Raw genomic sequence first — 20,588 nt, 5'->3', positions numbered from 1 at the left:
TGATACATGCTCCATCTAACATATAACTCCTTCGAAGAATTTTGTAGAAACTTATGGTAAAAAATGTACTTGTTCATCAAATAATACAATATCCAGGGAAAAGGTCATTTGGCAGGACAATACTTTTCAAAAGGATCTGGAACTTGATGGTTTATTCATAACCTCTCTAGATTGTTTGAAATGTGATTTTTGCAACTACTTCATTTCTAGGACAAAATCTGGCTAACGACGCACATCTAGAATCAGGCCCAAAATATACCTTGAGAGAGTAGAAACAAAGGGTATGCTCATCATTATCTAAGCAATGTTCCTTATATGAACTTTCATTAGCATAACCCCCTTTCGCATCACTGATCCCTAGAAGTTTTTTATATAGTTTTATGAGACCTGAGCATATAACTCTATACATATTTATTCACCCATGAAAAGAAAAAAGGTATCGAGAACATGATAATATATTTTAGAAAACAAAAAAGAGAAGACAATAATATAGCTTTAGCTGGAATCAAAATAAACTGCATGGTACCTAGAAATGGATGTGGTGTTCGAAACCATCAATATATATCAGTATACATAATCTGCAAATGATTAAGGAAAAGAACAATTATACGGACTAATTATTTTTTCCTACATCAAGTAATTCAAAGGACCTGTTAAAGCCAAATACTTCATGCTTTCCGACAAAGGTATGCAATGGAATCATAAGGGAGGCTATGGATGGCCATATCAAATGAAATTAACTTCAGTAATGAATAGTGAATAATTTGATGTAACATATAGTTACAAGTAGTCATGTTTGTTTGTGATATAAGCACGACCAAGTACATTGCCTAGGGAAAGAGTTAATTGAGCCTTGCATAGGAGACCACATTGACTTGTAGCTGGCATTTGCCACTTTGCACACAGCTAAAGGATGGAAGCGAAATCATCATATTTTGCTCTTGGCTTTCATACATGGTTAATCTCTCTAGCAGAAACATAAACCATCAATCATAAGATAACAAAAACAATTTTTTTAAACAGCGTATGTAGAGTTGAACAAGCGTACTTCTTTTTCTTTGCAAAATGGGATTGGACATACGAATTGGTTCATTAATCCTTGCCCTCTTACACTGTGGCCAGAATTACTTGAGCCGCGAAAAAAACGTGGCTGGCATGCATTGTTAACTTGGGTTCGTGCTCGCGAACGCTTTGTCATTACACGGTTAGGAAGAGAGAGGGGAGGTAGGATGGGTACAGAGAAGGATGCAGTTTTATGCAAACATTTGGTTTAACTAAAAAACTAAATAGTAGCACACAGTATAGAGCTAATTGAAATGGGTAAATAAAAAACAAATTATTTATAAAGAGTGGTGCAATACAATGATTCAGCAAGCGTACCTGTCTAGCAGACATTGTTAAATAATGAAGATCATACAGCTGCTTTGAGTTGTCCGTGAATACGAATGTGGAACAAAGGAGGACTCCCTGGAACAAGTAAGAATATGTCAGTTGGGTATATAATTCTCGCGAGAGATGAAAGTCATGATTGCAGGAAAGCAGAAACATAAACCTAATCAAGTAGCATCTCCGATGAATAATGAGGCGTCTAATGTGGGATGGAAGTAATGAGGAAAGAAAGATAGGATCTTGTGTCCACATATCTATATATCTTATAAAGCAAAACCCCACTGTAGATCATTTAAGTTATCTATCTTAACATGCAGCCTAGCCACATCAGCAAGTAATCACAGCCATACGATTTTTATCTTCAGCCATCCATTTGTATTGTCCCGACAGTCCATGCAAAGTCTGCTATATGGTGGAAAGAAATTAAAAGCTGGTCATCTAAGGAAGATTGCCGTTCAGTTTAATAAGCCGGATCATCAAAGAAAAAAAATCTCTGTTTTAATGCTCTCATCTTCGTCTTCACAAGACTTTTCTTCTCCCTGCTGTAAACACAAACGTATGCTATACCGTGGAAAGAAACTAAAAGTCGATCATCTAAGGAAAACTGCCGTTCAGTTCAAGCCGGATCATCAAAGAAAAAATTATCATTTTAATGCTCTCATCTTTGTATTCTCAAGACGTTTCTTCTCCCTTCAGTAAACACAAACGCATCGATGTCCTATAAAACACTTCCTCGTGCTGCCCACCTCAAAGAGTCCACACGACCCTGCCCAAATTTCTCCTCCATCGAGCACCCTCACCTTCCCCAACTCTACATGGTATGTGGTGGCCTACGACACCGATCTACTCCAGTATCCAATTAAGGAAGTCTTAGACCCCTTGATTTCACCAATCTAACCTATGAAGAAGTGAACGAATCACTAACATCACTGTTCTTCAGCCATCATCTGCATGTCAGGATTCAGCATAACATATCTCTTTCCGATGCCCACTTGCCCTGGTAATGTCTCTCTCTCTCTCTCTCTCTCTCTCTCTCTCTCTCTCTCTCTCTCTCTCTCTCTCTCTCTCTCTCTCTCTCTCCCTCTCATGATGTTGGCTAGAGGTTGAAAATTGGGAGATTGCGTGACGGGTATTTCGATTGCAGGGACTGTTAGTTGAAGGTGCAATGAGGTTGTTTCATAAAAAGCATGAGTCAGAACATATACATCGATGAATGATTTTTAATTAGTCAATTGTTGTGTGTAGATGGGAATGAAGACACGTGATGATTTTCATCTTCTGCATGTCACCAGCTAGATGATCTACGCATGACTTACTGCTCAAATAAGAATCCCATCCGTGAAGTTCTACTTCCCTATGTATGTATTGGTCTTTTTAATGAAGTATGATGTTTACACAGGTTAAGTTAAAACATGTGTATCTCTAACAATTGATATAGCATGTGAAAACCTTCCAACAACCCAACATATTCCTAACAGATCGAGATAAACAACAAAGCCTAAACATGCCTACGACTCGCAAGGCTCAAACATCAAGCAACGGCTATGGGTAAGGAATGATACATATAGGATTATTATGGTAAACAAGTGGAATAGGACACGTGACTCGATAAAGAATCGCAACATAAGGATAGCAGTGAGAGGGAGAGCAAAATATAAAATAGGTGAAGGAGGTGGGCTCGCCTGTGAAAAGCTGCAGAAGAACTTGTCGGAGAACTCGTCGTATCTCACATCAACACTTCGTGATCCTATCCGGGAAGAAGCAAATGCTGGAACACACATCGGATGCAAATCTTACTACTACGGCAGAAGAATCGGCATGCTCATGATATGGTATGCATGCACGTGACTCGATAAAGAATCGCAACATAAGGATAGCAGTGAGAGGGAGAGCAAAATATAAAATAGGTGAAGGAGGTGGGCTCGCCTGTGAAAAGCTGCAGAAGAACTTGTCGGAGAACTCGTCGTATCTCACATCAACACTTCGTGATCCTATCCGGGAAGAAGCAAATGCTGGAACACACATCGGATGCAAATCTTACTACTACGGCAGAAGAATCGGCATGCTCATGATATGGTATGCATGCCTGACATGGCAAACATGATGCGGCGATGCAACTTATCCAAATTAAACGGAATCGGAATTCCGGCAAACAATTATTAGGTTCTAGTTGTTTATCTATCCCGCATATTAAATGTTGGTTAGCATGGCATAAGCATGGCATGGGTGCGCTACACAAATTTAAATGGAACCGGGATAAGCATCTAGTTGGAGATCTTCATCTACTCTTGGCGTCAGAGCGTGTTATTTCCATTAGCAAGATTCATAGGAAAGAAAATGACGCAAGTCATCAGTTAGCTAGAGTTGGGATGGTAGAGAATAGAACTCAAGTTTGGTTAGGTTCGGCTCCGGAAGTTATTTTGGACCGGATCATTCGGGATTGTAATGTCACTCACATTTAATTAATACAATCTCGTTTCCCGCAAAAAAAGTTTTCGGATCTCTCAAACAAATGCCTCCTCAGCCCATAAATTGAACATAAATTTTCTTATAAGTAGTGGTTTATGCTAGACATACATTATTTTTTAGCAAGAGGATTGTTGTAAAAGAAATTATATGAATTATAAGTATGAGATATACGCTATTTTGGGCCACAGTTTCGGCCCTTTTATAGTTCCCGTCTTCAGACTTTAGAGCCATTATCGCTAGCAGCGAAAAAAAAGACCACCCACGTTCCTCTCTCTGTTCTGGCGGCGCCGCCTTTCCTCGTACGCCCGCGCCCCCAAGGGGCAAGGGGTTGGATGTGGTCTGTAGAGAGGGCTAGCTACAATCGGGCCTTTGATTCGTTGATTCGCTGGTGGACTCGGCACGTCATCTGTGGAACGCCTCTCCTTCCGTTCGTGTGGACGGCGTCATAAATATGCATGCAAATTGAAACCGTCGGCGTCCTAATCAAGGTGATAATTTTGACTTTCTCCCTCATGTAATTAAGGTGATTTTATGCCAGCGTTATTGTCACTTCTCCTTTGTCCTAGCTAAATATGTGCAACGAAGAACGAAAATCTTTCTTCCACCTCCCATTCTTCATCAGAGATGTTCCTCGCTTCGGGCTGGTTTTCTTTTTGCCTGCCATCATCCTTCTTTCCTGTAATTTCATTGACGCAACATTAGGTAGCCAAATTTCTTATACTGTTATTTGTTTCAGGGATTGTCCTGCTCTTCTGTTTCGTATTTTTTATTCAGGGTTATTCTTCCTTGAAGGGGATCAAGGGAGATGCAATTCAGCAGGGTCGGAGAAGAGCTATTCACAACGGGAGAACCGACGTGTGCCGACGGCCAGCCTATGTGCCGACGGCCAAATGTCGGGGCCGTCGGCACATAGGACCTCGTCGACCGGCGACGGAGATGACCGTCGGCGCAGGTCGGCCGCCGGCACACCGCTGGCTACACCGACGGTCACCGTCGGCGCAAAGTGGACCGTCGGCACGGTAGTTGGCGGCCGAAGGTCACCGTCGGCACATCGTCGACCGTCGGTACACGCGCTAACAGGCGGGTCCAGCCGTTAGACTGTCACGGCGCCGTCTACTCTGTGCCGACGGTAGCCCACGGCACAACGGCGGCCGTCGGCACAGGGGCTGACTTCTGGGTCCCCCTTCTGATGTGCCGACGGTGACCCACGGCACAACCACGGCCGTCGGCACCTACAATTATGCACATTTTTTATTTTTACATTTTTTTGCATCAAAGAGATAATTATTACCCATATAATTGTTAATCCCAATCATATTTTTGTTTATTTCTTTCTCACTGCTATTTTGACAAACCCCTTTGCGAGAAACCTATATATATGTATAAGGCCGGTATAGATCCCCCGCCGGGACCCCGGTCTAGGGTGTTCTCAGAAATCGAGGATCGGAGAGTGATTTGAGATGGTTTTATATCCAATGCTACCCCCCAAGTGTGTCCGGCTTCTCGGACATGGGGTTCTACACTTAGGCAGATTCTGGATCTATAGGGGGAACTCCCTCGGAGGTGAACCGGAGAGAACCTTGAGATCATATGGGACGATCCTTGTTATCACATGTACCTATGACCTAACCAAACTCAAATGGAGGCATATGCCCACCGGGGGACCCCCGATGGGATGCAGTCAAAGGGGTAGACCGCGCGGTCAACAGAACTAGGGTTTCGTCAGTAATCGAGCATCGGATCTACGGAATGGCCCCAAAACTTGTGTGTGTCCACAGAGAATGCACAAAAGTGATTTGAGAAGGTTTTGTATCCAATACTACCCCCAGGTGTGTCCGGCTTCTCAGACATGGGGTTCTACACTTAGGCAGATTTTGGATGTATAGGGGGGAACTCCCTCGGAGGTGAACCGGAGAGAACCTTGGGATCATATGGGATGATCCTTGTTTCCACATGTACCTATGACCTAACCAAGCTCAAATGGAGGCACACGCCCACCGGGGGACCCCCGATGGGATGCGGTCAAAGGGGTAGACGGCGCGGTCAACGTAACTAGGGTTTCGTCGTAAATCGAGCATCGATCTAGGGAATGGCCCCAAAACTTGTGTGTGTCCACATGGCATGCACAAAAGTGATTTGTGATGGTTCTACATCCAATGCTACCCCCCGGGTGTGTCCGGCTTCTCGGACAGGGGGTTCCTACACTTAGGCGGATTCTCGCATATATAGGGGAACTCCTCGGAGGTGAACCGGAGAGAACCTTGGGATCATATGGGATGATCCTTGTTTCCACATGTACCTATGACCTAACCAAGCTCAAATGGAGGCACACGCCCACCGGGGACCCCCGATGGGATGCAGTCAAAGGGGTAGACGGCGCGGTCAACAGAACTAGGGTTTCGTCAGAAATCGAGCATCGGATCTAGGGAATGGCCCCAAAACTTGTGTGTGTCCACATGGCATGCACAAAAATGATTTGTGATGGTTCTACATCCAATGCTACCCCCCCGGGTGTGTCCGGCTTCTCGGACAGGGGTTCCTACACTTAGGCGGATCTCCGCATGTATAGGGGGAACTCCCTCGGAGGTGAGCCGGAGAGAACCATGGGATCATATGGGATGATCCTTGTTTCCACATGTACCTATGACCTAACCAAGCTCAAATGGAGGCACACGCCCACCGGGGACCCCGATGGGATGCGATCAAAGGGGTAGACGGCGCGGTCAACGTAACTAGGGTTTCGTCAGAAATCGAGCATCGGATCTAGGGAATGGCCCCAAAACTTGTGTGTGTCCACATGGCATGCACAAAAGTGATTTGTGATGGTTCTACATCCAATGCTACCCCCCGGGTGTGTCCGGCTTCTCGGACAGGGGGTTCCTACACTTAGGCGGATTCCGCATGTATAGGGGGAACTCCCTGGAGGTGAACCGGAGAGAACCTTGGGATCATATGGGATGATCCTTGTTTCCACATGTACCTATGACCTAACCAAGCTCAAATGGAGGCACACGCCCACCGGGGACCCCCGATGGGATGCAGCTCAAAGGGGTAGACGGCGCGGTCAACGTAACTAGGGTTTCGTCGTAAATCGAGCATCGGATCTAGGGAATGGCCCCAAAACTTGTGTGTGTCCACATGGCATGCACAAAAGTGATTTGTGATGGTTCTACATCCAATGCTACCCCCCCGGTGTGTCCGGCTTCTCGGACAGGGGGTTCCTACCCTTAGGCAGATCTCGCATGTATAGGGGGAACTCCTCGGAGGTGAGTCGGAGAGAACCTTGGGATCATATGGGATGATCCTTGTTTCCACATGTACCTATGACCTAACCAAGCTCAAATGGAGGCACACGCCCACCGGGGACCCCGATGGGATGCGCTCAAAGGGGTAGACGGCGCGGTCAACGTAACTAGGGTTTCGTCGTAAATCGAGCATCGGATCTAGGGAATGGCCCCAAAACTTGTGTGTGTCCACATGGCATGCACAAAAGTGATTTGTGATGGTTCTACATCCAATGCTACACCCCCCCAGGTGTGTCCGGCTTCTCGGACAGGGGGTTCCTACACTTAGGCAGATTCTGCATGTATAGGGGGGAACTCCCTCGGAGGTGAGCCGGAGAGAACCTTGGGATCATATGGGATGATCCTTGTTTCCACATGTACCTATGACCTAACCAAGCTCAAATGGAGGCACACGCCCACCGGGGGAGCCCCGATGGGATGCGATCAAAGGGGTAGACTGCGCGGTCAACGTAACTAGGGTTTCGTCGTAAATCGAGCATCGGATCTAGGGAATGGCCCCAAAACTTGTGTGTGTCCACATGGCATGCACAAAAGTGATTTGTGATGGTTCTACATCCAATGCTACCCCCTCGGTGTGTCCGGCTTCTCGGACAGGCGTTCCTACACTTAGGCGGATTCCGGATGTATAGGGGGAACTCCCTGGAGGTGAACCGGAGAGAACCTTGGGATCATTTGGGATGATCCTTGTTTCCACATGTACCTATGACCTAACCAAGCTCAAATGGAGGCACACGCCCACCGGGGACCCCGATGGGATGCGATCAAAGGGGTAGACGGCGCGGTCAACAGAACTAGGGTTTCGTCAGAAATCGAGCATCGGATCTAGGGAATGGCCCCAAAACTTGTGTGTGTCCACATGTCATGCACAAAAGTAATTTGTGATGGTTCTACATCCAATGCTACCCCCCCGGGTGTGTCCGGCTTCTCGGACAGGGGGTTCCTACACTTAGGCAGATTCTGCATGTATAGGGGGGAACTCCCTCGGATGTGAGTCGGAGAGAACCTTGGGATCATATGGGATGATCCTTGTTTCCACATGTACCTATGACCTAACCAAGCTCAAATGGAGGCACACGCCCACCGGGGGACCCCCGATGGGATGCAATCAAAGGGGTAGACTGCGCGGTCAACGTAACTAGGGTTTCGTCGTAAATCGAGCATCGGATCTAGGGAATGGCCCCAAAACTTGTGTGTGTCCACATGGCATGCAAAAAAGTGATTTGTGATGGTTCTACATCCAATGCTACACCCTCAGTGTGTGTCCGGCTTCTCGGACAGGGGTTCCTACACTTAGGCAGATTCTCGCATGTATAGGGGGAACTCCCTGAGGTGAGCCGGAGAGAACCTTGGGATCATATGGGATGATCCTTGTTTCCACATGTACCTATGACCTAACCAAGCTCAAATGGAGGCACACGCCCACCGGGGAGCCCCGATGGGATGCGATCAAAGGGGTAGACGGCGCGGTCAACGTAACTAGGGTTTCGTCGTAAATCGAGCATCGGATCTAGGGAATGGCCCCAAAACTTGTGTGTGTCCACATGGCATGCACAAAAGTGATTTGTGATGGTTCTACATCCAATGCTACCCCCCGGTGTGTCCGGCTTCTGGACAGGGGGTTCCTACACTTAGGCGGATTCCGGATGTATAGGGGGAACTCCTCGGAGGTGAACCGGAGAGAACCTTGGGATCATTTGGGATGATCCTTGTTTCCACATGTACCTATGACCTAACCAAGCTCAAATGGAGGCACACGCCCACCGGGGACCCCGATGGGATGCGATCAAAGGGGTAGACGGCGCGGTCAACAGAATTAGGGTTTCGTCAGAAATCGAGCATCGGATCTAGGGAATGGCCCCAAAACTTGTGTGTGTCCACATGTCATGCACAAAAGTAATTTGTGATGGTTCTACATCCAATGCTACCCCCCCGGGTGTGTCCGGCTTCTCGGACAGGGGGTTCCTACACTTAGGCGCATTCCCGCATGTATAGGGGGAACTCCCTGAGGTGAACCGGAGAGAACCTTGGGATCATATGGGATGATCCTTGTTTCCACATGTACCTATGACCTAACCAAGCTCAAATGGAGGCACACGCCCACCGGGGACCCCCGATGGGATGCGATCAAAGGGGTAGACGGCGCGGTCACCGTAACTAGGGTTTCGTCGTAAATCGAGCATCGGATCTAGGGAATGGCCCCAAAACTTGTGTGTGTCCACATGGCATGCACAAAAGTGATTTGTGATGGTTCTACATCCAATGCTACCCCCCGGGTGTGTCCGGCTTCTCGGACAGGGGGTTCCTACACTTAGGCGGATTCCCGCATGTATAGTGGGGAACTCCCTGAGGTGAACCGGAGAGAACCTTGGGATCATATGGGATGATCCTTGTTTCCACATGTACCTATGACCTAACCAAGCTCAAACGTAGGCATACGCCCACCGGGGGAACCCCGATGGGATGCAGTCAAAGGGGTAGACGGCGCGGTCAACAGAACTAGGGTTTCGTCAGAAATCGAGCATCGGATCTGGGGTTTAGGGTTAGGGTTAGGATTAGTGTTAGTATTTGAGATGATATATTCTGTTCTTATTATTTGGAATAAATAGTGATAATGTTTATTTTAAAAAACTGAAAAAAAAACTTGTGCCGACGGTCACCGTCGGCACAACCTAAACCCTATTATTTGAGATGATATAGTATTAGTATTTGAGATGATATATTCTGTTTTTATTATTTGGAATAAATAGTGACAATGTTTATTTAAAAAAACAAAAAAAAATAAAAAAGTGTGCCGACGGTCACCGTCGGCACAACCTCGGCCGTCGGCACACGATGCCACTTAACTGTGGGGTCGACCCGGCCTAGCTTGAGCCTCATCCCCACACACACCCACCCCTGCCCCCGCGCCCACAGCCTGCCCCCCGCGCCGCCGCCGCCTTCTTCCCGGCCGCCGCCGCCCTGCCCCCACGCCGCCTCCGCCCTGCCCCTGCGCCGCCGCCCTCCCCCCGCACCCTGCCCCGGCCCGCGCCCACGCCCTGCCCCCGCGCCGCCGATGCGCCTCGCCCCCGCGCCGCCGCCGCCGCCCTCGCCCTCGCGCCGTCCCCGCCGCCCTGCCCCAGCGCCGTCCCCGCGCCGCCGCCGTCCTCCCGGCCGCCGCCGCCCTGCCCCGCGCCGCCGCCGTCCTCCCGGCCATATGGTAAGGTTCTTATCTTTCTTTTATTTTTTTTAGCTTTTGCAAATTGAAATTGAAATTGTAATGTAAATTTGCAAATTGAAATTGAAATTGTAATGTAAATTTGCAAATTGAAATTGAAATGAAGTAAAGAATTGAAATAGAATTGTAATTGTAAATTTGCAAATTGAAATAGATTTTGCAAATTGAAATTGAAATTGAAATGAAGTAAAGAATTTGGAAATTGAAATTGAAATTGTAATGTAAATTGAAATGAAAATGAAGGAATAGAAATGGAAATTGAAATGAAATAAATTAGAATTTTGTAGAAATGCATTTGTTTTATCAATTGATGAATTTGCATTGACAAATTTTTATTATTTTAACTAGGTCCCGTAGTGAGCATCACGCTTGACGATCCCGGATCTTGCGGCGCATCTCTACGGCCGTCGACATCGTCGGTTGTTCGACTACTTCCTCTACAGCCGAGGGTGAGCTGAATTGCCGACTCCCCCTTTGCATTTTTTATGTCACTAGATTTAATTTCTCCGTCAAGTCGCGTAACCTAGGTGTCAATTCCCGTCCGCAAGCGTTACGCGGATAAATATGCATTAGTGGTCAGCATATTTTGAACCGTAACGCTTGTGGAATTTACGGACAGTCGCCGGACCCGTAGTTGGGCACGCTTCCATGTCTGCTCGGTGCGAGACAGATTTCGCCAGCGCCTCCCCGTTGTTCTCCGGATGCACATCCTCTCGGCCTTTTGCCGAGACGTGTATCGGGAGAGCAGCGGGGAGGTGCCGCCGAAATTCCGTCTCGCACCCGAGCGTAACGTGGAGAACGTACCCAACTACGGGTCCGGGGCTGCTAGGAGCCCACCTAGTAGAGATGTAGGTTGATGCACGCGTTTTCGCCGGTAGAAAAATAAAAATATGATGCATTCAATTTCATGCTACTATTTGTTGTTTGTCACGCAATAAAGCAGGATGGCTGATAATGAGTGGATGTACAGTGGCCGTGTTAGTTCGACTCAAGTGACAGATGAATGGAAATGGAAGACCGATTTGTTAGTGAAGGAGTTAGCTCGTGGTTCGAAGGGGGTCGTTCGTCCCCGTTGCCCTTGCAGTGTCCTGCAGGAGGCGTCATCCTAAGGATATTCTAGAGATGACTAAACACCTTTGGTGGAATGGGTATATGCGTGACTACGACCCGCCGGTCGACTTTTCTCGGCACGAACGTGATAGAGGTGAGGTGATGCGGCAGCGGATCGATGGCAATGAGAACGATGACATCTTAAACTTGCTAGATGATCTTCGGGATGCTGACATGCCAGAGTTACCATGGGACGAACAGTCTGAACCGGAGGAACCGCCTCGAACCGGAGGGACCGCCACAACCGGAGGAACTTCCGGAGGAGGAACCCGAGCCAACCGCGAGGGCCTTCATTGATATGATGGCCTCAGCCTAGGAGGCCTCTATACCCGGGTGCAAAAATGTCTCAACTTGATGGCATCACGCAGTTGCTAGCCGACAAGTGCATGTTTGAGAGTACTCGAGCATCCTTTGAAAAGACTCTGAACACAGTAGGTAACATGTTGCCTGGAGGTCATTGCTTGCCCAAGACCATGTACGAAACGAAGAAAATCTTGAAAGCATTGAAAATGGATTATGTAACATATGATGTCTGTCCAAAACTTTGCCTTTTGTTTTGGAAAGACTATGCGGATGACAAGTACTGTACCAAGTGTGGTCACTCTAGGTATCATGAGGTAGATGTAGGCAATGGTCAGAAGAGGCAGACAAAAGTAGCCATAAAGATTCTTCGTTATCTCCCATTCATCAAAAGAATCCAACGGCTTTACATGTTCGAGGAGACTGCCAAGCAGATGACATGGCATAAGACCGGGATAAGATTGCAGGACGAGAAGAAACGGGTACCCATGGTACATCCATCTGATGGTCAATCATTGAAGCACTTCGATGAAAAGCACCCAAATGAGGCAAGTGAGGCTCGGAATGTTAGAATTGCGATAGCAACCGATGGATTCAACCCATATGGTATGTCGACCGCCGCGTACACCGCTGGCCCGTGTTTGTTATTCTCGCTCAATCTCCCTCCCGGAGTCGTAATGCAAAGGAAGAACATATTCTTGTCGATGATCCTTGCGGGGCCCGAATATCCAGGGAAGAAATTGAGTGTCTTAATGCAACCACTTGTGGATGATTTGCACCACTCGTGGCATCACGGTACATTGACATACGACCGAGCATCAAAGAGAAACTTCATCATGAAAGTTTGGTTCCACTATTCGATGCATGACCTACCCGGGTACGCCCTATTCTCGTGGGCATAGTACAGCTGGTAAGTTTCCATGCCCAAGTGTGCGTGCACGAACTAGAATTCAGGCACCTAAAAGCTGGACACAAATATGTTGCCTTTGACAAACACCGCAAGTTCCTCGATCCGGGGCATCGGTTCGGATCCGACAAGAAGAACTTCACGAAAGGCGTAGTTGTGCTTGAACATAAAGAAATACCAAAGTTCGATGGTGCAACTGTTGATGCTAAGCTACGTGCTCTCCGGCCTAGTAAGGAACCCGGCCACCAATTTGAGGGATATGGTAAAACGCACAACTCGGACTCACATAGCGGGCATAACGGAGCTCGAGTATTACAAGGACCTTGAACTTCCCCATAATATCGATATGATGCACACCGAAAAGAATTGCGGGGAGGCATTCCTTAACACCTGCTGCAACATACCAGGCAAGTCAAGGGATAATGTTTCAGCTAGAGTCGATATTGAGGAGATATGCGATAGGGTGGCTCTACACATGCAGCCTCCTGAGGGCAATCGAAAAGGTTGGTTAAAGCCGCATGCCAAGTACTGTCTTGATAGCGCCGACAAGAAGGAGGCATTTACTGTAGGATAACGTTGCAAAGAAAACAAAAAATTTCCTACCGCGAACACGCAATCCAAGCCAAGATGCAATCTAGAAGACGGTAGCAACGAGGGGGTATCGAGTCTCACCCTTGAAGAGATTCCAAAGCCTACAAGATGAGGCTCTTGTTGCTGCGGTAGACGTTCACTTGCCGCTTGCAAAAGCGCGTAGAAGATCTTGATCACGATCGGTTCCGGCGCCACGAACGGGCAGCACCTCCGTACTCGGTCACACGTTCGGTTGTTGATGAAGACGACGTCCACCTCCCGTTCCAGCGGGCAGCGGAAGTAGTAGCTCCTCTTGAATCCGACAGCACGACGGCGTGGTGTCGGTGGCGGTGGAGAACTCCGGCAGAGCTTCGCTAAAGCTACGCGGAAGATATGGAGGAGAGGGGGCGGCTAGGGTTTGGGAGGGGGTGGCCGGCCACTTCAAGGGGGCGGCCAGCTTGTGGTCTTGGGGTGGCCGGCCCCTCCCCTTGGCCCCTCATTATATAGGTGGAACCCCAAGAGGTGGTGTCCAAGTCTTCGAATAAGACCCGAACCAAAAACCTTCCATAGGAGGGGAAACCTAGCCAAGCTAGGACTCCCACCAAGGTGGGATTTCCACCTCCCATGTGGGGGTGGCCGGCCCCCTAAGGGGGAGTCCACTTGGGACTCCTCCCCCACTAGGGTTGGCCGGCCATGGAGGTGGAGTCCCATGTGGACTCCACCTTCCTTGGTGGTTTCTTCCGGACTTTTCTAGAACCTTCTAGAACCTTCCATAGAACCTTCCGCGACATTTTAATTCACATAAAATGACATCCTATATATGAATCTTATTCTCCGGACCATTCCGGAACTCCTCGTGATGTCCGGGATCTCATCCGGGACTCCGAACAAATATTCGAACTCCATTCCATATTCAAATACTACCATTTCAACATCCAACTTTAAGTGTGTCACCCTACGGTTCGTGAACTATGCGGACATGGTTGAGTACTCACTCCGACCAATAACCAATAGCGGGATCCGGAGATCCATAATGGCTCCCACATATTCAACGATGACTTTAGTGATCGAATGAACCATTCACATACAATACCAATTCCCTTTGTCTCGCGATATTTTACTTGTCCGAGGTTTGATCTTCGGTATCACTCTATACCTTGTTCAACCTCGTCTCCGACAAGTACTCTTTACTCGTACCGTGGTATGTGGTCTCTTATGAACTTATTCATATGCTTGCAAGACATTAGACGACATTCCACCGAGAGGGCCCAGAGTATATCTATCCGTCATCGGGATGGACAAATCCCACCGTTGATCCATATGCCTCAACTCATACTTTCCGGATACTTAATCCCACCTTTATAACCACCCATTTACGCAGATGGCGTTTGGTGTAATCAAAGTACCTTTCCGGTATAAGTGATTTACATGATCTCATGGTCATAAGGACTAGGTAAATATGTATCGAAAGCTTATAGCAAATAACTTAATGACGAGATCTTATGCTACGCTTAATATGGGTGTATCCATTACATCATTCATACAATGATATAACCTTGTTATTAATAACATCCAATGTTCATGATTATGAAACTAATCATCCATTAATCAACAAGCTAGTTAAGAGGCATACTAGGGACTCTTTGTTGTTTACATATCACACATGTATCAATGTTTCGGTTAATACAATTATAGCATGGTATATAAACATTTATCATAAACATAAAGATATATAATAACCACTTTTATTATTGCCTCCTGGGCATATCTCCAACAGTCTCCCACTTGCACTAGAGTCAATAATCTAGATTACATTGTAAGGAACCTAACACCCATGGCATTCCGGTGTTGGTCATGCTTTGCCCTAGGGAGAGCTTTAGTCAACGGATCCGCTACATTCAGATCGAGTGTGTACTTTGCAAATCTTTACTTCTCCATCTTCGATGTACTCACGAATCGAGTGGTAACGCAGCTTGATATGCTTCAGCCTCTTGTGTGACCTTGGCTCTTGTGCATTGGCGATGGCACCCATGTTATCACAGTAAATGATTATTGGGTCCAATGCACTAGGAACCACACCGAGCTCTACAATGAACCTCTTCATCCATACCGCTTCTGATGAAGCCTCCGAAGCCGCTATGTACTCTGATTCTCGTTGAAGACTTCGCCACCGTGCACCGCTTCGAGCTTGCCCAGCCTATCGCAGCACCATTCAATATAAACACGTACCCGGACCGTGACTTAGAGTCATCGGGATCGTTGTTCCAACTTGCATCGGTGTAACTTGCTACAACGAGCTCTTGGTCACCTCCATAACAAAGAAACATATCCTTAGTTCTTTTCAAGTACTTCAGGATATTCTTGACCGCTGTCCAGTGTTCCATTCCTGGATCACTTTGATATCTGCTAGTCAAACTAACAGCATGTGCTATATCCGGTCTTGTACATAGCATGGCATACATAATAGAGCCTATCGCCGAAGCATAGGGGATCCGACTCATCCTTTCTCTTTCTTCTCGCCGTAGCCGGTCCTTGAGTCTTACTCAAGACCTTGCCCGGTAACATAGGTAAAAACCCTTTCTTACTTTCGTCCATTCTAAACTTCTTTAGAATCTTGTCCAGTGTATGTACTCGTGATAGCCCTATTAGGCGTCTTGATCTATCTCTATAAATCTTGATGCCTAATATATACGATGCTTCACCAAGGTCTTTCATTGAAAAACTGTTATTCAAATAACCTTTTACACTCGCTTAATAGTTCTATATCATTCCCAATTAATAATATGTCATCTACATATAATATCAGGAACGCTACAGTAGCTCCCACTCACTTTCTTGTAGATACAGAGCCTCTCCATGACACCGTATAAACCCGAAGTCTTTGATCACCTTATCAAAGCGTCGGTTCCAACTTCTTGATGCTTGCTTCAGTCCATAGATTGAACGCTGAAGTTTGCATACTTTGTCGACATTTTTAGGATCGACAAAACCTTTGGGTTGTACCATATACAACTCTTCCTCAATGTCTCCATTAAGGAACGCCGTTTTGACATCCATCTCGCCAAATCTCATAATCGAAAAATGCAGCTATTGCTAACAAAATCCTCACAGATTTTAGCTTCGCTACCGGTGAGAAAGTCTCATCGTAGTCAACACCTTGAATTTGTCGGAAACCCTTTGCGACAAGTCGAGCTTTATAGACAGTAATATTACCATCAGCATCTCGTTTTTCTTTTGAAGATCCATTTATTCTCGACAGCCTTGCGGCTATCGGGTAAGTCTACCAAAGTCCATACTTGGTTATCATACATGGATCCCATTTCGGATTTCATGGCTTCTTGCCATTTGTTGGAATCTGGGCTCATCATTGCTTCTTCATACGTCGCAGGGTCCTCATAATTGTTATCCACAATCATGACATTTAGACAAGGATCATACCAATCAGGAGTGGCACGTTCCCTTGTCGATCTTGCGAGGTTCAGTAGTTTCCTCGTTCGAAGTTTCATGATCATTATCATTAGCTTCCTCTGTTGCCGGTGTAGGCGGTACAGGTACAATTTCCGATATCGCGCTACTCGATCAACGAGTATAGATTCATCAATCTCATCGAGTTCTACTTTTCTTCCAGTCACTTCTTTAGTGAGAAATTCTTTCTCAAGAAAGGTTCCGTTCTTAGCAACAAAGATTTTACCTTCGGATCTGTGATAGAAAGTGTACCCTATAGTTTCCTTAGGGTATCCTATGAAGACGCATTTCTCCGCTTTGGGTTCTAGCTTGTCCGGTTGTAACTTTTTTACATAGGCTTCGCAACCCCAAACTTTAAGGAACGACAGCTTAGGTTTCTTATTAAACCATAATTCATACGGTGTCGTTTCTACGGATTTTGATGGTGCTCTATTTAAAGTGAATGCGGCTGTCTCTAATGCATAACTCCAAAATGATAACGGCAAATCAGTAAGAGACATCATAGAACGAACCATATCTAAGAGAGTTCGATTACGACGTTCGGACACACCGTTTCGTTGTGGTGTTCCCGGCGGTATCAATTGTGAAAGTATTCCGCATTTCTTTAAATGCATGCCAAACTCATAACTCAGATATTCACCTCCGCGATCAGATCGTAGAAATTTAATCTTCTTGTTACGTTGATTTTCTACTTCACTTTGGAATTCCTTAAACTTCTCAAAAGTTTCGGATTTATGTTTCATGAAATAGATATACCCATATCTACTCAGATCATCCGTGATGGTTAGAACATAACGATAACCACCGCGCGATGCTACACTCATTGGTCCGCACACATCGGTATGTATGATTTCCAATAAGTCGAGTAGCTCGCTCCATCATTCCAGAAAATGGAGTCTTAGTCATTTTTCCCATTAGACATGCTTCGCATCTATCAAGTGACTCAAAGTCAAGTGATTCAAGTAATCCATCAGTATGGAGTTTCTTTATGCGCTTCACTCCAATATGACCAAGACGACAGTGCCACATATAAGTAGAATTATCATTCAATTTAATTCGCTTAGCATCAATGTTATGTATATGCGTATCACTACTATCGAGATCTAACAGAAATAAGCCATTCTTTTCGTGTGCTCGACCATAAAAGATATTATTCATAAAAATAGAACAACCATTATTCTCGGACTTGAATGAATAACCGTCTTGCATTAAACAAGATCCAGATATAATGTTCATGCTCAACGCGGGTACAAAATAACAATTATTTAGGCTTAAAACTAATCCCGAAGGTAGATGTAGAGGAAGTGTGCCGACAGCGATCACATCGACTTTGGATCCATTTCCAACGCGCATCGTCACTTCATCTTTCAGTAGTCTTCGTTTATTCTTTAGTTCCTGTTTCGAGTTACAAATATGAGCAACCGAACCAGTATCAAATACCCAGGTACTAGAACGAGAACCAATGAGATAAACATCTATAACATGTATATCGGATATACCTTCTTTCTTCTTCTTGACAAGGCCGCTCTTCGGATCCGCCAAATACTTGGAGCAATTACGCTTCCGGTGTCCCTTCTCCTTGCGGTAATAGCACTCAGCATCGGGCTTAGGGCCGTTCTTAGGTTTCATAGGAGGCGTGGCAGCTTTCTTGCCACCCTTCTTGAATTTTCCCTTAGACTTGCCCTGTTTCTTGAAACCGGTGGTCTTGTTGACCATCAACACTTGGTGCTCTTTCTTGATCTCAATCTCAGCAGCTTTTAGCATGCCAAAGAGTTCAGGTAACTCCTTGTTCATGTTCTGCATATTGTAGTTCATCACAAAGTTCTTGTAACTTGGTGGCAGTGATTGAAGGACACGATTAATCCCCGATCCGTTAGGAATCACTATTCCCAAGTCACCGAGTTTCTTCGCATGCCCGGTCATGGCGAGCATGTGCTCACTAATGGAGCTGCCTTCTTCCATCATACAAGCTGAAGAAATGTTTCGATGCTTCATAGCATTTCCACGGCCGCATGAGTCTCAAAAATAGCTTTCAGCTCATTCATCAACTCATGAGGATCGTGGTGCTCAAAACGTTTTTGAAGATCGGATTCCAGACCGCACAGGATGGCACACTCGAACTTGAGAGTACCGAGTTTTCCGAGTCTCGTAAACAGCTTTTACTTCATCGGTTTCGGTTTCGCAGGAGGGTCACCTAGCGGTGCATCAAGCACATATTGCAGATTTCCGCCGGAGAGGAAGATTCTCACATGACGGAACCGATCGGTGAAGTTGCTACCGTTGCTCTTAAGCTTTTCTTTCTCTAGGAACCGGTTAAAATTGATTGGGGACGCCATCTCTACAACATATATTTGCAATAGTTTAGACTAAGTTTATGACAAATTGAGTTCAAATTTTAATTCAACATAATTAAAAATCTAGGTGAACTCCCACTCAAAACAATATCCCTCGCATTGTCTTAGTGATCACACGAACCAAATCCACCATACCATAGTCCGATCATCACGAGACAAGGTGTAATTTCAATGGCGAACACTCAAAGTGTTCATCATATCAATCATATGATTCATGCTCTACCTTTCGGTATCACGTGTTCCGAGACCATGTCTGTACATGCTAGGCTCGTCAAGGCCACCTTAGTATCCGCATGTGCAAAACTGGCTTGCACCCGTTGTATGCACTTGTTGATTCTATCACACCCGATCATCACGAGATGCTTCAAAACGACAAGTCTTGGCAACGGTGCTACTAAGGATGAACACTTTATTATCTTGAGATTTTAGTGAGGGATCATCTTATAATGCTACCGTCGCGATCTAAGCAAAATAAGATGCATAAAAGGATTAACATCACATGCAGTTCATATGTGATATGATATGGCCCTTTTGTCTTTGCGCCTTTGATCTTCATCTCCAAAGCACGGACATGATCTCCATCATCTTCGGGCATGATCTCCATCATCGTCGGCGTAGCGTCAAGGTCAATGGCGCCGTCTTCATGATTGTCCTCCATGTAGCAACTATTACAACTACCTTGAAATACTACTCAACATGAAATTTAAAGACAACCATAAGGCTCCTGCCGGTTGCCACAATACAATAATGATCATCTCATACATATTCATCATCACATTATGGCCATATCACATCACCAAACCCCGCAAAAACAAGTTAGACGCTCTCTAATTTGGTTTGCATATTTTACGTGGTTTAGGGTTTTCGATATAGATCTAATCTACCTACGAACATGAACCACAACGTTGATACTAATGTTGTCAATAGAAGAGTAAATTGAATCTTTACTATAGTAGGAGAGACAGACACCCGCAAAGCCTCTTATGCAATACAAGTTGCATGTCGAACGAGGAACAAGTCTCATGAACGCGGTCATGTAAAGTTAGTCCGAGCCGCTTCATCCCACTATGCCATAAAGATGCAAAGTACTCAACTAAAGATAACAAGAGCATCAACGCCCACAATCCATTGTGTTCTACTCGTGCAACCATCTATGCATAGACACGGCTCTGATACCACTGTAGGATAACGTTGCAAAGAAAACAAAAAATTTCCTACCGCGAACACGCAATCCAAGCCAAGATGCAATCTAGAAGACGGTAGCAACGAGGGGGTATCGAGTCTCACCCTTGAAGAGATTCCAAAGCCTACAAGATGAGGCTCTTGTTGCTGCGGTAGACGTTCACTTGCCGCTTGCAAAAGCGCGTAGAAGATCTTGATCACGATCGGTTCCGGCGCCACGAACGGGCACCACCTCCGTACTCGGTCACACGTTCGGTTGTTGATGAAGACGACGTCCACCTCCCGTTCCAGCGAGCAGCGGAAGTAGTAGCTCCTCTTGAATC

At 46.1% G+C, this 20,588-nt stretch overlaps 1 long non-coding RNA gene across 2 annotated transcripts; it reads right to left on the bottom strand.

Moving 5' to 3' along the window:
* Positions 1-101: 101 nt before the first annotated feature.
* LOC124659182 lies at positions 102-1,595 on the bottom strand. Of its 2 annotated transcripts, XR_006989485.1 has the most exons (4): positions 1,553-1,595; positions 1,381-1,467; positions 527-578; positions 287-357 (listed from the first exon to the last, which is right to left on the bottom strand). It is a non-coding gene; the product is annotated as an uncharacterized LOC124659182 (long non-coding RNA). The 2 variants fall into 2 exon arrangements; XR_006989484.1 differs by having other exon boundaries at positions 102-578.
* Between the last annotated feature and the right edge of the window lie 18,993 nt (positions 1,596-20,588).

This window comes from Lolium rigidum, chromosome 6 (assembly GCF_022539505.1).
Source record: "Lolium rigidum isolate FL_2022 chromosome 6, APGP_CSIRO_Lrig_0.1, whole genome shotgun sequence".
NCBI lineage: Eukaryota > Viridiplantae > Streptophyta > Magnoliopsida > Poales > Poaceae > Lolium > Lolium rigidum.
This window is presented reverse-complemented; position numbering and strand designations above follow the sequence as displayed.